This window comes from Panthera pardus, unplaced genomic scaffold, assembly GCF_024362965.1.
Source record: "Panthera pardus isolate Hobbes unplaced genomic scaffold, ASM2436296v1 HiC_scaffold_7, whole genome shotgun sequence".
Lineage (NCBI taxonomy): Eukaryota > Metazoa > Chordata > Mammalia > Carnivora > Felidae > Panthera > Panthera pardus.
Genome location: NW_026527002.1, coordinates 2,747,940 through 2,769,859, shown reverse-complemented (window position 1 = coordinate 2,769,859; position 21,920 = coordinate 2,747,940). Strand labels below are relative to the sequence as shown.

Sequence of the window (21,920 nt, the reverse complement as noted above, 5' to 3'; positions counted from 1 at the left end):
TTTCTGGAAGTCAAGTGATAAAATATTCCCAGGGTAAGGGTACGATCGACTATGACAAATGTGCTAATAGTTAACTCACTGGCATTCACTAAGATGAGTACTAAGAATTGGTTATTGTTTTGACAACATAAATCTCAATGGTGACGGGGAAAGTTTCAGTAATGGGGTGAGGGAGAAATATAACATGAGTGTATTTATAATGAAACAGACGTGGAAAGGAATTGGAGACAGGTCATAGACAACTCCACTGAGGAGTAATAGAAAGCAGAGAAATAAGGTGGTAGTTTATGAAAACCAGGAAAGTTCATTTTTACCTTTTTTTTTTTTTCTGATGGACAATTAACAATATGTCTGCATGCTGATTGGGATAATCCACTGAGCATAAGGGTTAAAGATACCATTGAGAGAGAGAAGAATTTCTAGAGTGAGGCCCTTCAACAGGCTAGAGGCAGGAATAAGGCAATGGAGCGAAATACGCAGATGCTTTGGCTTTAGTTAGACCCGTGGCTTAAGTTTAATTTAAGCTTAATTTAAGTTTAAATTAAAACAAGACACGTAGAGTTCTCATTCCGCAGTGTCAGTTTATACAGAGAGCAGCTTTGTGGATTCACAGAATTGCCAGGTAAATCCCAGTTACATTTATATTCTCAAGTGATAAACTACCTAAGTACCTCACAGAAGTCTACCATTAAAAAGACTAATTATTTTCTAGATGTGCCATTCCTTACACATACACTGTATAAAATAAGTACATTAAATAAAATTATCCCAGTGCTGCTGGCAATCTAAAAAGTATACAATACTGGCTTCCACCTTCAAATTTAGATCAGAAAGCAAGAAACTCTCGTAGGTCCCTGCTAATATCAAGGTCCTGGATGTTAAAACGTCAAGGCTTATGAAAAACGGTAGTTATTAAAACGATGATCCTTCTAATAGTATTAAGTAGTGAAAAGCAATGGCAGTAGATCTAGATCATTTCCAGGGAACACATTTTAATAAACATCTTGATTATCATTAGGTCATTTCGTCAAACAGCATTGCATTGTTTAATGGTTGGTGTTTTAAGAAGGGCTGCAACTTATTTACTTACAGGAGCTTTACTGTTTTAGAAAGTGTATTCTCTATAGTTTAATTTTGTCCTTATTTCCAAGCTTTAGTGTGTCAAAATAATTCTCTCTGACATGCAATGTGAGGCTCTTAGATAAAATTAGAAATAAAGAAGAAGTACAAGGACGTGAAGAATGAAGTGCTCTCTCCGAAAAGAATGTTTCATCCAACATTGCGGAGGAAAAAAAAATATATTGCTTCTGCTTTCACTTTTCACCTTGATACATTTATCCAAGAATAATGGGCAGTGAAGTTCTTATTTCTGAGACATTTAATACTGGAGATAACTTGGCATGTGCTTATTCCTTTGAAAAATCATATCACCCTAGAATAAATACGGCAGTTGTGAAATATTAACTACATCTTCTTATTTCATTTAGTTGTACGTATAAATTTGGGGAAATAGGATAAAAGAAATGAAAAGGGCTAAGAGGCTTGTTTTCTAAAATTTATGGCAAAAACTAGACAAACAAAAAAAATGCTAATTTAAACATTAAACTGAATAGTATATATCTCCTAGTGTTCAGTTACTGTTTTGAATCTCTTGGTTCCTATTTTTTTTTTTTGCTTTAATATTTACAGTTGACATATTTGCCCTATAGTTATATTCCCTGATTGTCAGTGTGCATTTGTAAGTTTAGTGAAGCTCAGAAAATATTTATTTTATTTTTTTCAATGTTTATTTATTTTTGACAGACAGGAGACACAGAGCATGAGCAGGGGAGGGGCAGAGAGAGAGAGAGACAGAGACACAGAATCTGAAGCAGGCTCCAGGCTCTGAGCTGTCAGCACAGAGCCGGACGTGGGGCTCGAACTCACGAGCCGTGAGATCATGACCTGAGCCAAAGTCGGACGCCCAACCGACTGAGCCACCCAGGGGCCCCAGAAAATATTTATTTATTTATTTATTTATTTATTTATTTATTTATTTTTATTTATTTTTGAGACAGAGAGAGACAGAGCATGAACAGGGGAGGGGCAGAGAGAGAGGGAGACACAGAATCTGAAGCAGGCTCCAGGCTCTGAGCTGTCAGCACAGAGCCCGACGCGGGGCTCGAACTCACGGACCGTGAGATCATGACCTGAGCCGAAGTCGGACGCTTAACCGACTGAGCCACCCAGGCGCCCCAGAAAATATTTATTTTTAAAGAAACGGGCATGGGGGCCTACAAAACTTTAAAACTTTAGGGTGGAAGAGAATCTTGATGATCAACTATTAGGAAGCCAAATGAATGGTATCCAATGAACAGAGGAAAATGGGGATCTATTGAAAAAGTCGTCAGTAATGTCTATGTGCACAGGTGCAGCTGGGGAGCTGTGAACACACTACAGACAGTGTTCTAGAGTCGCTTTTCATTCTTTGTTGAACATAGATGCTGATATATATTTTGTTAGTATCCTAAACATTTCTACTACCGTATTCTTTTACGCTGACCAGGTCGGGCAGATTAGGGTGGTGATGGTGTGTTTGTGCACGTGTATATGGTCAAGGGGGAACCCCACCTGGATACATGTGCCTGCCAGCTCAGCAAAATCCGTGAAATGCTGAATGCCATTGGAGAAAGGTCACATGATTCCGTAGATATGTTCTGCCATTATTTTATAGGTTCCAAACTCAAACTGGGTTCTCAGTTATGCCCCCCAATCCTTCTTATGTCAGTATTTTCTCCCATTTTTCTTAGCACATTTATTTTCCAATTTCTCCATTCTTCTCAATCTTATAAACCTGTGGCCACCTGATTTATTTTCAGAAAATAATCTTATTTCCACTTTTTCCTATAAAAAGGCAATCTAACAAGAGCATACGCCAACATTTACTCAAAATCCAGCAACATTACCAAAAGACACATCCATCCTTTCTTTTTTATTTATTGTTTCACACCATACTGAGTGGCCCTGGTCAATTTTAAGTTGAACTCTTTATCAGACTTGGCATTTCCTCCACTCTGGAAGTTCTGAAATCTTGTCGTGTGAGTATTTCCTTGTCTCTTATTTCATTAGTATCTCCTTTTCAATTGGTATTTTTCTATCTCTGGATTCTCCCAACTTAAAGCAGAAACCAAGTTCAAATCACCTTACTGCTGGATTTTAATATTCTGATTTAAATTACGAGGTGATATGTCTAAGCAATTACTACATTTTTTCTAGCACTTACATTCTGTTAATTAAAAGACTCATGAGCTTTGAGATAATAAAGTGTTCTTTACTATATCTTAACATCTGAAATCATTCTAAATGAAAGCAAGAAGTGGCCATTATTATCTTTAATACCCATCTTTGATGTCTCCTCTAACCCATTCAATGTCTTGAGCTTCTGACTTTTCTACCATAAACATTGTCACCTTTCATCTCATTGCATCAGGGTGTTCTCTAGATTCAGAGAAAAGAAAAGGAGTATTGTTATTAAAAAAATAGGGGATTATATTAGATAATGTTAACAGTTCTTTCAGCCTTGAAATAACATTATTTCGTTGGATTAACCCAATTCAATACACAGCTCTTTATGATGTTCCTCAGTGGGAAAAATGAACTGGAGAATTTTACCCAATATTAGGTGGATAGTAGAAAAGAATTTATTTTTTCACGTCTCATTCATACCATCTAAGATGAAGTGTATTTATACTATAAAAACAATTTACCTGTGCTTTCACAGATACACACACACACACACACATACACAAACATATTCATTACTATTTAAAACACCAATAAAAGGGACACCTGGGTGGCTCAGTTGGTTAAGCGTCTGAGTCTTGATTTCAGCTCAGGTCATAATCTCATGGTTTGTGAGATCAAGACTTGCATCAGGCTACACTGAGCATGCAACCTGCTTGGGATTCTCTCTCCCTCTCCCTCTGCCCCTCCCCTGCTGGCGTGTGCACGTTCGCTTGCTCTCTCTCTTTCTATCTCTCAAAATAAATAAATAAACCTAAAACAATAAAAGAAAATAAAACACCAAAAAATGTATATAATAAAATTCAATAAACTACAGAGCAAACAGTGGATATCCTAGGGGGCTAGAATCCTATGTTGTAATAGGTAGAGAGTAGAAAAGGACATAGAAGGAAAAGAAATGTTCCCACATGTTTACATGTCTAAGAATTCAAAGGTTTCAATAGGGGTATGATGGTTCATCGGGTATTCCATTCAGTAATCAACACCACCCTCTCTTCAACACAGAGCCCATAGAAAACTACTGTTCTTACCGTAGGATCAAAAGACCTTCCCATACCATTCTCCTTGATCTTCTTAACAGTGCAGTTATTTAAAATGCATACGTATATACACGCAAGCGTAAATACAATGACTAGGTTTTCCTTCACGAAGGAAGAGATTTAGAACATGTAAACCGAAAAATGAACGCTGCATTCCTGCAAAAACAATACTCTGCTTTCAAATTTCAAATGTCTACATGTGTTTAAAGACTAGCCAAGAAAGTGACAGAGCGTAAAAATACAATATAAATTCTATTGGCTGCATCCACAAAAAGCTGATTTTAGTATTTCTATGGGCATTTTATTTACTATGAATGAATTTTTAGCATGACACCTTGAATTATGTCTGCGAATTAATGGTTAAAGCAATACATAAAACCTAATTGTTCTCAAGAGGCCCATTATTACACGAAACCCACATTTACCCTACAGGGATAGTTAAGTATTTTAATCAGGAGAAAGATACTACTTAGAATTCCACCTTTCTGGTGATGTTAGGTACAATCGTGAAAAGCCAACTTAAAGTTTCTTCCAACACTAGCCATTTGTCAGTGGACCCATTTGGGAGGTTTGTTTCCAGTTAAGTAGGCTTCTGAGACTGTGTGCCCTTATTACTTGTACCCATCAAGATTACCTTTACTAGTAAGTATCTCAAGTAATATAAAAGTTAAGATACTTCAAGCTAAATATTGTGCAAATCTGTGTCAAAAATACTATGCAGTAAAACGATCATTTTAAAACTATATTTAAAATGAAAAGAAAGCTTTCCCACATAAAAAAAAAACAATTACAATGTGATACTGTGATTTATAAGAAGTACATACTTGGTCTCCATCCCAATTTCTGGCAGAGAGCTCCTAAAGTCTTTGGAATTTCCTAGGTGATAAGAACAATAAAGGTGTCCTGATATTCATAACAAGCCCCTCTCGACCACATCTATGTATATGCCATTGGGATGACTTTTGGAAGGCACCTGAGGATGCCGGCGGGCTGCCCGGGGGAACCAACCACATGATTAGATGGTTGGGACCATCCACCTGCTACCCAAAGAGGAGTGAAGGGCTGGAAGTTGAATCAATCACCAAGCGTCAGTGACTTAACCAATCATGCCTGTGTAATGAAGTCTCCCTAAAAATCCTCAAGGACAGGGTTTGGAAAACTTCAAGGTTGGTGAACGTGGGGGTGCTGACAGTGGCTTGCCCAAAGAGCATGGTAGCTCCTTGCTCCTTCCCACTTCTTTGCTGTGTGTGTCTCTGCCATCTGGCTGTTCCTGAGCTATATTCTTTTATAACAAACTGCTAATCTGGGATGTAAACTGGTTTTGAGCCACGCTAGCCAATCAATCAAACGGGAGGGGGAGCTGTGGGAACCTCCAGATTATAGATCATTGGTCAGAGCACAGGTGAACACCTGAACTTGTGACCGGCATCTAAAGCAGGGCCGTCTTGTGGAATTAAGCCCTTACTCTGTGGAGTCTTACACTCTTCAAGTATACAGTATCAGAATTGAGTTAAATTTGGAGCACCTGGGTGGCTGAGTCGGTTAGTGTCCAACTTCGGTTCAGGTCACGATCTCACGGTTCGTGGGTTCGAGCCCTGCATCGGGTTCTGTGCTGACAGCTCAGAGCCTGTGAGCCTGCTTTGGACTCTGTGTGTGTGTCTCTCTCTCTGCCTCTCTCATTCTCTGTCTCTGTCTCTGTCTCTTAAAAAAATAAACATTAAATTTTTTTTTCGAAAGTGCTCTTCCTTGACTATGTGGAAATCTACATTATGTAGCTCCAAGAATACAGATAATATATGTGTAATGAATTCCAGGGTTGTTCAATTCCTGCTCCTGCATAGGAATACATGCTGTAAGGGAGGCATAGAGAGGTAGTGTAATCTTAGACAAGTATGGCGGGAGAAAAAGTGGGAAAATTCTCCTTTAAGGCATTCTTGGTGTGTGCGTGTGTGTGTGTGTGCGTGTGTGTGTGTGTTTATAAAGAGAGAGAGAGTGGGGGAGGGGCAAAGAGAGAGGGAGAGAGAGAGAACCCCAAGCAGGCTCCACACTGTCAACACAAAGCTCAATGCAGGGCTCAATCTCACAACCATGAGATCATGACCTGAGCCGAAATCGAGAGTCCAACGCTTAACAGACTGAGCCACCCAGGTATGCCTGTTACCTGGGGAGTGTGTGTGTGTGTGTTTAATAAAGGCATTCTTCATTTTTTAATAGTTTTAATGAGGTATAATCCCCATGCCATAATATCCCCCCATTAAAAACTTAACAATTCATCCATTTACGGCGTTTATAGAGTAGTGCAAACATCACAATCTAATTTTAGAACATTTATAAAGCCAAAAAGAAACACCATGCCCATTAACAGTCATACCTGTTCTCCCCTCCTCCAGCTTCTGGGAGCCCTCTGACTCTATGGATTTGCCTATTCTGGACATTATATAGACATGGAATGATAAACTATGTGCTCTTCTGTTGAATGCATTGTTTCACTTACTGTAATGTTTTCAAAGTTCATCCATGTTATAGTATATATCACTACTTGAACCTTTTTTTATTGTCAACAGTCTTCCATTCTATAGATATACCACATGTTGTTTATCCCTCCATCAACTGATGGGTATTTGTGTTGTTTCCACCTTTTGACTACAATGAGTAACGATGCTGCAGGAAGCATCTGCGTACAAGTTTTTAGACGGACATATGTTTCCATTTCTCTTGGGTATATCCCCTGAGAGTAGAGTTGCTGGCTCATATGGGAAGCCCGTTTAACGTTTAAGGAACTGCCAGACTGTTTTCAAAGGTGACTGCACCATTTTACCATCCCACCAGCAGTATGGGAGGTGTCCAATTTTTTCCACATCCTCACCAATACCAATACCTTTCTTTCTGATCATAGCCACCCTACAGTACTGTAAATGAATTTTATCTTCCTTCTTGTCTTAATAACATTTCCTTTTTCCAGCTAATGTTACTGGAAGAATAATGTATATGATACACGTACCATACAAAGTATGTAATGGACTGTTGTGATCTGTAAGGCTTCCGGTCAACAGTAGGCTACAAGCAGTTAAGTTCTGGGGAAGTCAAAACTTATCCATGGATTTCACCTGTGAGGGGGCTGTCCAAGGGTCAACTGAACATGGTCATTCTAGCAAACAGGTCTGTCAGTCTTTTGGTATTTTCCGAGAACCCACTTTGGAGTCCACTGATTTTCTCTACTGTTTCTTTTTCTATTTTGTTAATTTTTGCTTTCATCTTTCTTGTTCCTTCCTTCTTTTACGTTGTGTTTACTTTGCTCTTTTGGTGAGTGTGTTGTATCCTCAATTTCTTTCGTCTCGAATACTTTCTAATTGCCATTGTGATTTACTCTTTGACCAATTGGTTATTTATGAGGATTTCGTTCAATTTCCACCTATTTGTGAGCTTTCCAGTTTTTCTTCTGATACTGATTTTTAGTTATGTGGTCTAAGAACATACTTTGTATCATCTCAATGTCTTTAATTTATTGATACTTGTTTTATTGCCTAACATGTGGTCTATCCTGAAGAACGTTCCAAGGGCACTTGAGAAGAATGTGTCCTCTGCTGTTGCTCAGTGGAATGTTCTACATGTGTTTGTGAAGTCTAGATGATTCGTGGTGTTGGTCATCGTTTCTCCCCCCCTTACTGATTTTCTTTCTAGATGTCCTATCCATTATTAAATGCATTTTCTGATGAGAAGTTAAAATCTCCAACTTTTATTTTTGAACTGTCTCTTCATTCCCTCCTGGTAGGTTTTGCTTCATGTATTTTAAAGCTCTGTTATAAGATATATATGTGTATGTGATTGTTATACATTTCTAACTGATCAACCATTTATCATTATAAACTATCTCTATTTCTAGCACATGTATCAGTTTTAAAATGCACGTTTTCTGGTAGTAGCAACAGCCACTCCATTTGTTAACAGATTGCATGTAGCTCTTTCCAGGCTTTTACTTTCAATCTCTGTGTTTCTTTAAACCTAAAGTGTGTCTCCTACAGACAGTACGTAGTTGGATTTTTTCTGACCAATCTGGCAATAGCTGCCTTTTGATTAGATTTGAGTTGATTCATTCATTCATTCATATTTCATGTTATTATTGATATATCTGGGTTTTTATTTTCCATCATACTTTGGTTTTTTAGCCACCTATCATTTTATTTCTCTTCCTTTCCTTGTTTTATGTTTCGTTGAGTGGATATTTTTATGGTATTATTTTGACTCTTGAAGTATTTTTTCACCATTTTTGGGGTCATTTTCTTTGGTTGCTCTGAGGCTAACAGTGTAAATGATGATAAAATCTATTTCAGATATATACAGATTTAATCCAGTCATATATATAAATGTGACTCCCAAATGGGTGTGTTCCCTCTTTACTTTTTGTCTCATTATTGTTATACAATATAACATCTAACTGTTACAAACCCAACAATAGCTTGTTGTAATTATCACTTTATATAATTTTATGTCTTTTAAACAAGTTAAGAGTGTGGAGGAAAGTAAATACATATTTGTAAATTTTGTAACATTAACTTCCGTATGTAACATTTCTGATTCTCCTAATTGTTTCCTGTGGACTCATATTATCATCCAGTGTTACATCCTGACTCTAATAAGCTTTCCTACCACCCACAACCTGGTGGTGTTATATTCAAACTGTTACATTTGTACACGTTATGGCCCCAATAATACAATTACATACATCAGACGAAAGAGTATAGGAGAATAAGTCTACACTATACTCTCTTTTAATTACAAAAATTTCTTTAGCATAAGTCTTTTATAGTTTTTGTTTAGATTCAAATTAGTTCATGGAGTCACTTGTTTTCAGTCTAAGAAACTTCAACATTTTTTCATAGGCAAATCTAGAAGCAACAATTTCATTCAATTGTTGTTTTGGACATGCTTTCATTTTCTCTTAACTTTTTAAATATACCTCTGCTGGATATAAGCTTCTTGTTTTACAGGGTTTTTTTCTTTTTTTCCTTTCAGCATCTTTAGTGTGTCATTTCACTGACATGTGGTCTAAATTGTTTCTGACAAGAGGTTTGCAATTAATTTCATTGGCATTCCTTTGTGCATGGTGAGTTATTTTTCTTCTGTTGCTGCATTCAAGATTGTATCTTTATCTTTGTCTTTCAGTATATTCCTATGATGTGTCAGGGTTTGTGAATCGTTGTCTTTGCACTAATTAAAGTATGTTGGGGTTTTCCAAAGTCGCAATTCACTTTTTTTTCAACCCATTTAGGGAATTTTCCACCATTATGTCTTCAAATATTTTTTCTACTCCCTTCTTTTTCCACCATTATGTCTTCAAATATTTTTTCTACTCCCTTCTTTTTCTCCACGAATTCTGCTACCCCCATGATGCATGTGTTGGTTAATCCCTGAAGCTCTGTTGACTTTTCTTCATTTCTTTTCCTCTGTTTGGGTTACATAGTCTCTACTGAAATTTTTAAATTTGCGAAGTTCAGCTCTACTGATGGGCCCATCTACTGAATTTTTATTTCAATTTACTTTCATTTCAATTTACTGATGACTGATTTCAATTAATGTTCAATTCTACAATTTTCATTTTGTTCTTTTTTATAATTTTATCACTGTATTCATATTGTCTGTTGGATGAGTCACTTCATCATAGCTTCCTTTACTTCTTCTGTATCGCTGGTATTACTTCTCTGAACATATTTGCTGGTTTCAAGTCTTTTTCTGCTAAATCTGATTTCTGGACCCTCTCCAGGCAGTTTCTATTTTTCTTACTCCCCACATATAGGTCACTTTTTCCTGTTGTTGTTTTAATGTCCTGATTGTTGAAAATTGGACATGTTTGATAATGTTGTAACAATTCTGCATGCTGATATTTAACCGTATTTCCCCATATCTTGTTGCTTTTGCTTTCTTGTTTGTCTCATTAGTTGGCTAGACAATTTCAGGGACGTCTCGCCCTTTCATGTGCCATCTCTTGTCACTTCTCAGAAGTCACTGCCTTGAGCCTATGTGCAGAGACCCTGGAATGACAGCGGTTTTCGAGAGCTTTTTGATGGTCTCTTTCCTTGATCTCTCTGCTAAACCACCTATATCTGTTTATATCCCACTTAGGTATAAGCTTCCATTCATTTCAGGCTTATTACTTTATTACGTTCAAAAGTGTCCTGAGCTGAAACTGTTCCACAATACGATCCAATCAAACTTAGGTCCCTTTGCGGACTTTGGGGATAGAATTCAAGGTCTGTTCCGGCTCCAGGAAGGTTCTTCTTAAATGTGTCTATTCTTGTTTCTCTCTGTTAAACTTTTCGATAGGCCAGTGTTTGCCTTCTTGCTCTCAAGGAGCTACCAGTTTCCTCTTAATTGCTTATAGACAAAATTTCCATTTTTTTAAGACAATGTAAGTAGGGAAGGTCCAGAGAGAGAGGGAGAGAGGACTTTTTTTTTTTCCCACGTTTATTCATTTTTGAGAGAAAGCTCTAACAGGGGAGGAACAGAAAGAGGGAAACAGAGGATCTGAAGCTGGCTCTGCACTGACAGCAGAGAGTCTGATGCAAGGCTTGAAGTCCCATGAGATCATGACCTGAGCCAAAGTCGGGGCTTAACCAACTGAGCCACCCAGGTGCCCTGAGAATCTTAAGCAGGCTTAAGCAAGCATGGAGCCCAATGCAGGGCTCAGTCTCAGGAACTATGAGATCATGAGCTGAGCCGAAACCTAGAGTTAGACACTTAAGTGACTGAGCCACTCAGGCACCCCTCCATTGTTTAAATAGCACTTTTAGGCTTAAAGTTTCCACGCCTATTTCCAAATAAAATCATTTCCTTTTGGGAAATCTTAGGAGCACGCTGAAAATCTGCCTCTCCTCTTGGGAAAACCTTCTGTGTCACTGTTCCAGAATTCAAGTCAAAGCCTGCAGCCCCCTTCTAGAATTACAGCTGTTTTACATTTGGGATCTGTGCAGAGCAGGAGGCTCTAATCTCTGCTTGTCTCTCCCTACAGGGAACCTCTCCTCTATGACTGAGCCAGGACTAAGGAAATTGGAATCCCAGGATTTGGGACCAGCAGTATCTTGAGTATAGTTTCTTTCTGCCTTACAAGTGGGAGATGGGTAGATGAAATGAGCTCCAGACCTCCTGGTTTTCTTGCTTGGAGTAGAGCTTGTGGAACATGGAACTGGGTATGATGAGAAATGTTAATTGTTTGCCACTCCAGAGGAGACGATATAACCCTACCTTGAGAACTGCATGGGGACTGTGCCCTGTATCTTGGCTGACCTGATTAGGGAAAAGCATTTGTCAGGTTGAGCCAAGTGGGGAAGATCTGGTTGTGACTTAAACACAGATTGTCAATATTCTGAGATTTAATAAATTTCTTGAGTGAATGTTTCTTCAGTTGCTGTAGGCCATTGAATTTCCACAGATTTTAAATCATTGCTTGCTGGTTGGTTGGTTTTATAATTTTAACCACTGTGATTGCTTCTCTGAGGGCTATGGAGTTCCTTACACTGCCACTCTGGAAGTCATTCTCCTAACCCATTCTTACTCTCATATTTTTTTATACACCTCCTTAAATTTCATGTTTTCCATGAACTACCCTCATCTATTTTCTTTTCCCTCTATATATTCATCATCTGCATAGGGACAACTCCCAGCTTGTCTCCTGGGATCCAATATGGCACTTAACTTGAGTGGTCCTCAACCACCAATACCAATATATTATTCAAACTCAACATTCCCCAAACGGAATTTATCATATTGTCCTATTTGTTTCCCCAATATCAACTAAAGTCAACCGAAATTCCTTACTTTGGGTAGACATTTTTGGCTAGCCTTGAATTTGAATCACCAATATCCATTACAGAAGACTTCTTCTCCATACGCAATGTCTAAGTGTTTATTATTATTTTTTTAATTTTTTAAATGTTTTATTCATTTTGGGGGGGAAGCAGAGTGTGAGCAGGGGAAAGGCAGAGAGAAAGAGGGAGACACATAATCTGAAGCAGGCTCCAGGCTCCAGGCTCTGAGCTGTCAGCACAGAGTCAGACACAGGGCTCGAACTCACGAACCACAAGATCCTGACCTGGGCGGAAGTCAGGAGCTTAACTGACTGAGCTACCAGGCACCCCTAAGTGTTTATAATCTCGGCTATACTGAGTATATACCATACTGAAAACCCTGTCCTGATGAAAGCTGCTATGCATAAAATTGTTAGAAGTTATGGGGGGTTCCGGAAGATGGCGGCGTAGGAGGACGCGGGGCTCACAGCGCGTCCTGCCGATCACTTAGATTCCACCTACACCTGCCTAAAGAACCCAGAAAACCGCCAGAGGATTAGCAGAAGGGAGTCTCCGGAGTCAAGCGCAGACTAGAGGCCCACGGAAGAGGGTAGGAAGGGCGGCGAGGCGGTGCGCGCTCCACGGACTGGCGGGAGGGAGCCGGGGCGGAGGGGCGGCTCGCCGGCCAAGCAGAGCCCCCGAGTCTGGCTGGCAAAAGCGGAGGGGCCGGACAGACTGTGTTCCGACAGCAAGCGCGACTTAGCGTCTGGGAGGTCATAAGTTAACAGCTCTGCTCGGAAAGCGGGAAGGCTGGAGGACAAAGGGAGGGAGAGCTGCTGAGCCCCCAGACAGCAGAGCTCAGCTTGGCGGGGAACAAAGGCGCCAGCGCCATCTCCCCCGCCCATCCCCCAGCCAAAATCCCAAAGGGAACCAGTTCCTGCCAGGGAACTTGCTCGCTCCGCGCAAACACCCAACTCTGTGCTTCTGCGGAGCCAAACCTCCGGCAGCGGATCTGACTCCCTCCCGCTGCCACAGGGCTCCTCCTGAAGTGGATCACCTAAGGAGAAGCGAGCTAAGCCTGCCCCTCCACCCCCCGTGCACCTTGCCTACCCACCCCAGCTAATACGCCAGATCCCCAGCAACACAAGCCTGGCAGTGTGCAAGTAGCCCAGACGGGACACGCCACCCCACAGTGAATCCCGCCCCTAGGAGAGGGGAAGAGAAGGCACACACCAGTCTGACTGTGGCCCCAGCAGTGGGCTGGGGGCAGACATCGGGTCGGACTGCGGCCCCGCCCACTAACTCCAGTTATACACCACAGCACAGGGGAAGTGCACTGCAGGTCCTCACCACGCCAGGGACTCTCCAAAATGACCAAACGGAAGAATTCCCCTCAGAAGAATCTCCAGGAAATAACAACAGCTAATGAACTGATCAAAAAGGATTTAAATAATATAACAGAAAGTGAATTTAGAATAATAGTCATAAAATTAATCGCTGGGCTTGAAAACAGTATACAGTACAGCAGAGAATCTCTTGCCACAAAGATCGAGGGACTAAGGAACAGTCACGAGGAGTTGAAAAACGCTTTAAACGAAATGCAAAACAAAATGGAATCCACGATGGCTCGGCTTGAAGAGGCAGAGGAGAGAATAGGTGAACTAGAAGATAAAGTTATGGAGAAAGAGGAAGCTGAAAGAAAGAGAGATAAAAAAATCCAGGAGTATGAGGGGAAAATTAGAGAACTAAGTGATACACTAAAAAGAAATAATATACGCATAATTGGTATCCCAGAGGAGGAAGAGAGAGGGAAAGGTGCTGAAGGGGTACTTGAACAAATTATAGCTGAGAACTTCCCTGAACTGGGGAAGGAAAAAGGCATTGAAATCCAAGAGGCACAGAGAACTCCCTTCAGACGTAACTTGAATCGATCTTCTGCACGACATATCATAGTGAAACTGGCAAAATACAAGGATAAAGAGAAAATTCTGAAAGCAGCAAGGGATAAACGTGCCCTCACATATAAAGGGAGACCTATAAGACTCGTGACTGATCTCTCCTTTGAAACTTGGCAGGCCAGAAAGGCTTGGCACGATATCTACAGTGTGCTAAACAGAAAAAATATGCAGCCGAGAATCCTTTATCCAGCAAGTCTGTCATTTAGAATAGAAGGAGAGATAAAGGTCTTCCCAAACAAACAAAAACTGAAGGAATTTGTCACCACGAAACCAGCCCTACAAGAGATCCTAAGGGGGATCCTGTGAGACAAAGTACCAGAGACATCACTACAAGCATAAAACATACAGACATCACAATGACTCTAAACCCATATCTTTCTATAATAACACTGAATGTAAATGGATTAAATGCGCCAACCAAAAGACATAGGGTATCAGAATGGATAAAAAAACAAGACCCATCTATTTGCTGTCTACAAGAGACTCATTTTAGATCTGAGGACACCTTTAGATTGAGAGTGAGGGGATGGAGAACTATTTATCATGCTCCTGGAAGCCAAAAGAAAGCTGGAGTAGCCATACTTATATCAGACAAACTAGACTTTAAATTAAAGGCTGTAACAAGAGATGAAGAAGGGCATTATATAATAATCACAGGGTCTATCCACCAGGAAGAGCTAACTATTATAAATGTCTATGCGCCAAATACCCGCGCCCCCAGATATATAAAACAATTACTCATAAACATAAGCAACCTTATTGATAAGAATGTGGTCATTGCAGGGGACTTTAACACCCCACTTACAGAAATGGATAGATCATCTAGACACACAGTCAATAAAGAAACAAGGGCCCTGAATGATACATTGGATCAGATGGACTTGACAGATATATTTAGAACTCTGCATCCCAAAGCAACAGAATATACTTTCTTCTCGAGTGCACATGGAACATTCTCCAAGATAGATCATATACTGGGTCACAAAACAGCCCTTCATAAGTTTACAAGAATTGAAATTATACCATGCATACTTTCAGACCACAATGCTATGAAGCTTGAAATCAACCACAGGAAAAAGTCTGGAAAACCTCCAAAAGCATGGAGGTTAAAGAACACCCTACTAACGAATGAGTGGGTCAACCAGGCAATTAGAGAAGAAATTAAAATATATATGGAAACAAACGAAAATGAAAATACAACAATCCAAACGCTTTGGGATGCAGCGAAGGCAGTCCTGAGAGGAAAATACATTGCAATCCAGGCCTATCTCAAGAAACAAGAAAAATCCCAAATACAAAATCTAACAGCACACCTAAAGGAAATAGAAGCAGAACAGCAAAGGCAGCCTAAACCCAGCAGAAGAAGAGAAATAATAAAGATCAGAGCAGAAATAAACAATATAGAATCTAAAAAAACTGTAGAGCAGATCAACGAAACCAAGAGTTGGTTTTTTGAAAAAATAAACAAAATTGACAAACCTCTAGCCAGGCTTCTCAAAAAGAAAAGGGAGATGACCCAAATAGATAAAATCATGAATGAAAATGGAATGATTACAACCAATCCCTCAGAGATACAAACAATTATCAGGGAATACTATGAAAAATTATATGCCAGCAAATTGGACAACCTGGAAGAAATGGACAAATTTCTAAACACCCACACTCTTCCAAAACTCAATCAGGAGGAAATAGAAAGCTTGAACAGACCCATAACCAGCGAAGAAATTGAATCGGTTATCAAAAATCTCCCAACAAATAAGAGTCCAGGACCAGATGGCTTCCCAGGGGAGTTCTACCAGACATTTAAAGCAGAGATAATACCTATCCTTCTCAAGCTATTCCAAGAAATAGAAAGGGAAGGAAAACTTCCAGACTCATTCTATGAAGCCAGTATTACTTTGATTCCTAAACCAGACAGAGACCCAGTAAAAAAAGAGAACTACAGGCCAATATCCCTGATGAATATGGATGCAAAAATTCTTAATAAGATACTAGCAAATCGAATTCAACAGCATATAAAAAGAATTATTCACCATGATCAAGTGGGATTCATTCCTGGGATGCAGGGCTGGTTCAACATTCGCAAATCGATCAACGTGATACATCACATTAACAAAAAAAAAAGAGAAGAACCATATGATCCTGTCAATCGATGCAGAAAAGGCCTTTGACAAAATCCAGCACCCTTTCTTAATAAAAACCCTTGAGAAAGTCGGGATAGAAGGAACATACTTAAAGATCATAAAGGCCATTTATGAAAAGCCCACAGCTAACATCATCCTCAACGGGGAAAAACTGAGAGCTTTTTCCCTGAGATCAGGAACACGACAGGGATGCCCACTGTCACCGCTCTTGTTTAACATAGTGCTGGAAGTTCTAGCATCAGCAATCAGACAACAAAAGGAAATCAAAGGCATCAAAATTGGCAAAGATGAAGTCAAGCTTTCGCTTTTTGCAGATGACATGATATTATACATGGAAAATCCGATAGACTCCCCCAAAAGTCTGCTAGAACTGATACAGGAATTCAGCAAAGTTGCAGGATACAAAATCAATGTGCAGAAATCAGTTGCATTCTTATACACTAACAATGAAGCAACAGAAAGACAAATGAAGAAACTGATCCCATTCACAATTGCACCAAGAAGCATAAAATACCTAGGAATAAATCTAACCAAAGATGTCAAAGATCTGTATGCTGAAAACTATAGAAAGCTTATGCAGGTAATTGAAGAAGATATAAAGAAATGGAAAGACATTCCCTGCTCATGGATTGGAAGAATAAATATTGTCAAAATGTCAATACTACCCAAAGCTATCTACACATTCAATGCAATCCCAATCAAAATTGCACCAGCATTCTTCTCGAAACTAGAACAAGCAATCCTAAAATTCATATGGAACCACAAAAGGCCCCGAATAGCCAAAGTAATTTTGAAGAAGAAGACCAAAGCAGGAGGCATCACAATCCCAGACTTTAGCCTCTACTACAAAGCTGTCATCATCAAGACAGCATGGTATTGGCATAAAAACAGACACATAGACCAATGGAATAGAATAGAAACCCCAGAACTAGACCCACAAACGTATGGCCAACTCATCTTTGACAAAGCAGGAAAGAACATCCAATGGAAAAAAGACAGTCTCTTTAACAAATGGTGCTGGGAGAACTGGACAGCAACATGCAGAAGGTTGAAACTAGACCACTTTCTCACACCATTCACAAAAATAAACTCAAAATGGATAAAGGACCTGAATGTGAGACAGGAAACCATCAAAACCTTAGAGGAGAAAGCAGGAAAAGACGTCTCTGACCTCAGCCGTAGCAATCTCTTACTCGGCACATCCCCAAAGGCAAGGGAATTAAAAGCAAAAGTGAATTACTGGGACCTTATGAAGATAAAAAGCTTCTGCACAGCAAAGGAAACAACCAACAAAACTAAAAGGCAACCAACGGAATGGGAAAAGATATTTGCAAATGACACAACGGACAAAGGGCTAGTATCCAAAATCTATAAAGAGCTCATCAAACTCCACACCCGAAAAACAAATAACCCAGTGAAGAAATGGGCAGAAAACATGAATAGACACTTCTCTAAAGAAGACATCCGGATGGCCAACAGGCACATGAAAAGATTTTCAACGTCGCTCCTTATCAGGGAAATACAAATCAAAACCACACTCAGATATCACCTCACGCCAGTCAGAGTGGCCAATATGAAGAAATCAGGAGACTATAGATGCTGGAGAGGATGTGGAGAAACAGGAACCCTCTTGCACTGTTGGTGGGAATGCAAATTGGTGCAGCCGCTCTGGAAAGCAGTGTGGAGGTTCCTCAGAAAATTAAAAATAGACCTACCCTATGACCCAGCAATAGCACTGCTAGGAATTTACCCAAGGGATACAGGAGTACTGATGCATAGGGGCACCTGTACCCCAATGTTTATAGCGGCACTCTCAACAATAGCCAAATTATGGAAAGAGCCTAAATGTCCATCAACTGATGAATGGATAAAGAAACTGTGGTTTATATACACAATGGAGTACTACGTGGCAATGAGAAAAAATGAAATATGGCCTTTTGTAGCAACATGGATGGAACTGGAGAGTGTGATGCTAAGTGAAATAAGCCATACAGAGAAAGACAGATACCATATGGTTTCACTCTTATGTGGATCCTGAGAAACATAACAGAAACCCATGGGGGAGGGGAAGGAAAAAAAAAAAAAAAAAAAAAGAGGCTAGAGTGGGAGAGAGCCAAAGCATAAGAGACTGTTAAAAACTGAGAACAAACTGAGGGTTGATGGGGGGTGGGAGGGAGGGCAGGGTGGGTGATGGGTATTGAGGAGGGCACCTTTTGGGATGAGCACTGGGTGTTGTATGGAAACCAATTTGACAGTAAATTTCATATATTAAAAAATAAAAAAAAAATAAAAAATTAAAAAAAAAATAAAAAAATAAAAAATAAATAAAAACAAACAAAAAAAAAAAAAAAAAAAAAGAAGTTATTAATTATGCACAGTGCCCGTGATTGGATCCATGCGATACATCCAGCTTACCCACGACTGATTTAATCAAGGATAGCATCTTACCCAAATTTAGGCCAGACCAGAGAGTATCTGCTATGTTCTGAATGCATTTCCCAAAAATTCAGGTTGAAATCCTAATGCTTAATGTGATGTTATTAGAAGGTGGGAAGTGATTCGATCATGAGAGAGGAGTCTTCATAACGAGATTAGTGTCCCTACGAATGAGGCATAAGAGGAATGTCTCACCCCTTCCTCAGTGTGAGCACACAGTGAGAAGACAGCCCTCTGTAACCTAGAAGTGAGCCTTCGCCAGAACCTGACCACGCTGGCCCCCTGATCTTGGACTTTTAGCCTCCAGAACTACGAAGAATAAATTTCTATTATCTGTTAGTCACCAAGACTATAACCATTGACCCCATCAATCTATGAGGTTAAAACTGCAACTTTTATAACTTTTATGGAGTGGTCCTTAATATTTCAGCAACGATCCTGTGCTACATTTGTTTTAAGAAACAAACCAACTCTGCACACTTCAAAACTTTGCAAGATTTAAGGAATCCTGTACTGTTAAGCCAGTTAATAGAATGCAAAAAATATTTTTTGGAAAGATGTAAAAACCAAGGCCTGTTGTATAATAATCTTACATTTTTCCTTAACTTAAAAAAAGTTAAATGAACTATTTTCCTTATAAAGCTAAATTTCCCATTCTATCTAACATATCTGAATATGTTTTAAAATTTTTTAATGTTTATTTATTTTTAAGAAAGAGAGAGAAAGAGAGACCACACGAGAGCTAGTGGGGGAGGAGCAGAGAGAAAGGGACACACAGAATCTGAAGCAGGCTGCAGGCTTTGAGCTGTCAGTACAGAGCCCAACGTGGGGCTTGAACCCATGAACCATGAGATCATGACCTGAGCTGAAGATGCACGCGGTTTAACCAACTGAGCCGCCCAGGCACCCCAAAAATATGTTTTAAAAAACTTGAATGGAGGGATGCCTGGGTGGCTCAGTAGGTTACGTGTCCCACTCTGGATTTCAGCTCAGGTCATGATCTCACAGTTTGTAGGATCGAACCCAGGTCAGGCTCTGTGCCAACAACACAGAGCCTGCTTGGGATTCTCTCTCTCTCTCTCTCTCTCTCTCTCTTTTTCTCTGCCCCTCCCCAGCTAGCTCTCTCTCTAAATAAATAAATACATAAACATTTTTAAAAATAACAAAATAAAAAGACATGAATGGAAACATACAAATGCTTTGAAGGAGTAAATGAAATATTAAAACAGGGTCAAGCCATTTGAAGGGGTACCTTCCACAGGGAAGGAGAGGGTAGGGAGGTGTTTAAAAAAATATTAGCATCTACACTACTTACATTGTCATTAAAATATTTACATAGGTTTGCTCAGTTATGAACATTTGGTGTTTTACTAAGATTATTTTTATTTTATACGAATATATTATTCTCCTTATTTATTTTTTTACATTGCTTATTATTTTGTTATGTATTTGAAACAACATTTTTAAATAAAGTGTTTCTGGAACTTGAATTTTTCCTTTTTTTATTTTGCTGTAACAGCCCCAACAGATTGAAACAAGGTCCTATGTGAGCTTTTCACCTACACTCTAGAACATTTCATGATCCAAAGAGCAGCTAAATCAATTAGATCCTTTCTTAGGAAAATGGAAGCAGAATATGTAAGGTGCTGAGTGGCACAAAAGACACAGATTATGGCAATCTCCCTGTTGATCTGACTGTCTTCTGTTCAATTCTACTTTCCATTTTATGTACAATACCAATGCTAGAAAAGCTAATCTCTTCCTATTACAACGTGTCAATACTTCCACTATATAGTAATGTTAAAATAGTTATTGTAGAACTGAGATCAACATATCACTCACTTCACTAAATGTAAATGATCCTAAATCACTCATTTTTAAAAATCTAAAATTTCTCAGGGCACCTGGGTGGCTCATTCAGTTAAGCATCTGACTTTGGCTCAGGTCACGATCTCTCAGTCTGTGGTTTGATCTCCGCATTGGGCTCTGTGCTGACAGCTCAGAGTCTGGACCCTGGTTCAGATTCTGTGTCTCCCTCTCTCTCTGCCCCTCCTCTGCTCATGATCCCTCTCTCTCTCTCTCTCTCTCTCTCTCTCTCATTCTCAAAAATAAATAAAAATTTAAAAAAAAATCTAAGACTTCTCTACAAAGCCCATCTCCCACAGAAGTTTGTTATTACAATGAATTATTTGACTATTTTCAACGAATAGAATTTCATGAGGTCTCTTGCAAAATTTCTACTTAAAATGGGAAGGTCATGTCTGATGTACTAGTAAAAATATAAACCATTGTCATCTGGAAAAAGATGAGAAATAAAAATATTTATAAAATCAAAGGTTTAAAAAACAATCAACTGAAATTGTGACCACCCATGGGGAGAAACTGACACCACCAAGAGCTGAAGAAAAGTATGCCACCTGCTGAGTTATTTGAAAACAGCCAATTTGATTGCCAAAAAGTGTTTTGCTAGAGACTGAATATGGGTCTTCTTTTAACTATATTTACAGTATGTTATATAATTTATATGAAATATTTTGTCATTAATTCCCTCAATTTACTAGTCTAAGAAAACTTCGTTCACATTGATATTCTCCAGGAAGATAATACAAAGTATGACTTCAACATTTACTTCGATAAAATAAAAACATTATGTTTGCTTCCACTTTTATAACATTTGCAGTATTTTTCAACCTTCAATTTGAGCCTCTGTAACCTTCATTCCCAAGTTCTGATTCTGACGTCTCAACTTCCTCAGAAATCTAATCCAGGACACCAGAAGGAAAGTTGATTAATTAGAATTCAATAAAAAATGCCTTTGAGTTAATTTTCCTTCTGGAAATTGATAAGGGAGAGGTTAGAAAATGTTCTCCAAAGGAGGAACAGATTGCTGTGCTGCAGATGCTTAAGAACTTAACATTACAGAAGCAACTTACCTTTCACGACATTCCTGCAGCCCAAATTTTTAATGGTATTATGTGGGAAGTTTGCCATTCCATTAATGAAATCAGCAAGGCAGAAATTCTTAAAGCTGTACAATACTTAGCATGGTAATCTCTTCCTATTACAAAGCGTCAATACTTCAATTTACTTCCCATTTGGAGAAAAAAAGGAACAAAACCCAGTAATTTAACAATGTGACTTATACTTTTAGGCCTAAGATGTTAGAGAAATTTTCATCCCTCATCATTCATTCGATGTTACTGGAAAGAATTGATACTTGATCTCGCTCCATTTCAAGAGAAAGATACTGTTTACAAATAAAAACAAAAGCTGGTCACA

The 21,920-nt window shown here is 39.1% G+C and overlaps 1 protein-coding gene across 6 annotated transcripts in view; it reads right to left on the bottom strand.

The window, feature by feature from the left end:
• Positions 1–21,920, bottom strand: part of SNTG1 (syntrophin gamma 1) — an 881,864-nt gene that overhangs the window by 785,594 nt on the left and 74,350 nt on the right. The gene's annotated exons all lie outside the window — the stretch shown is intronic.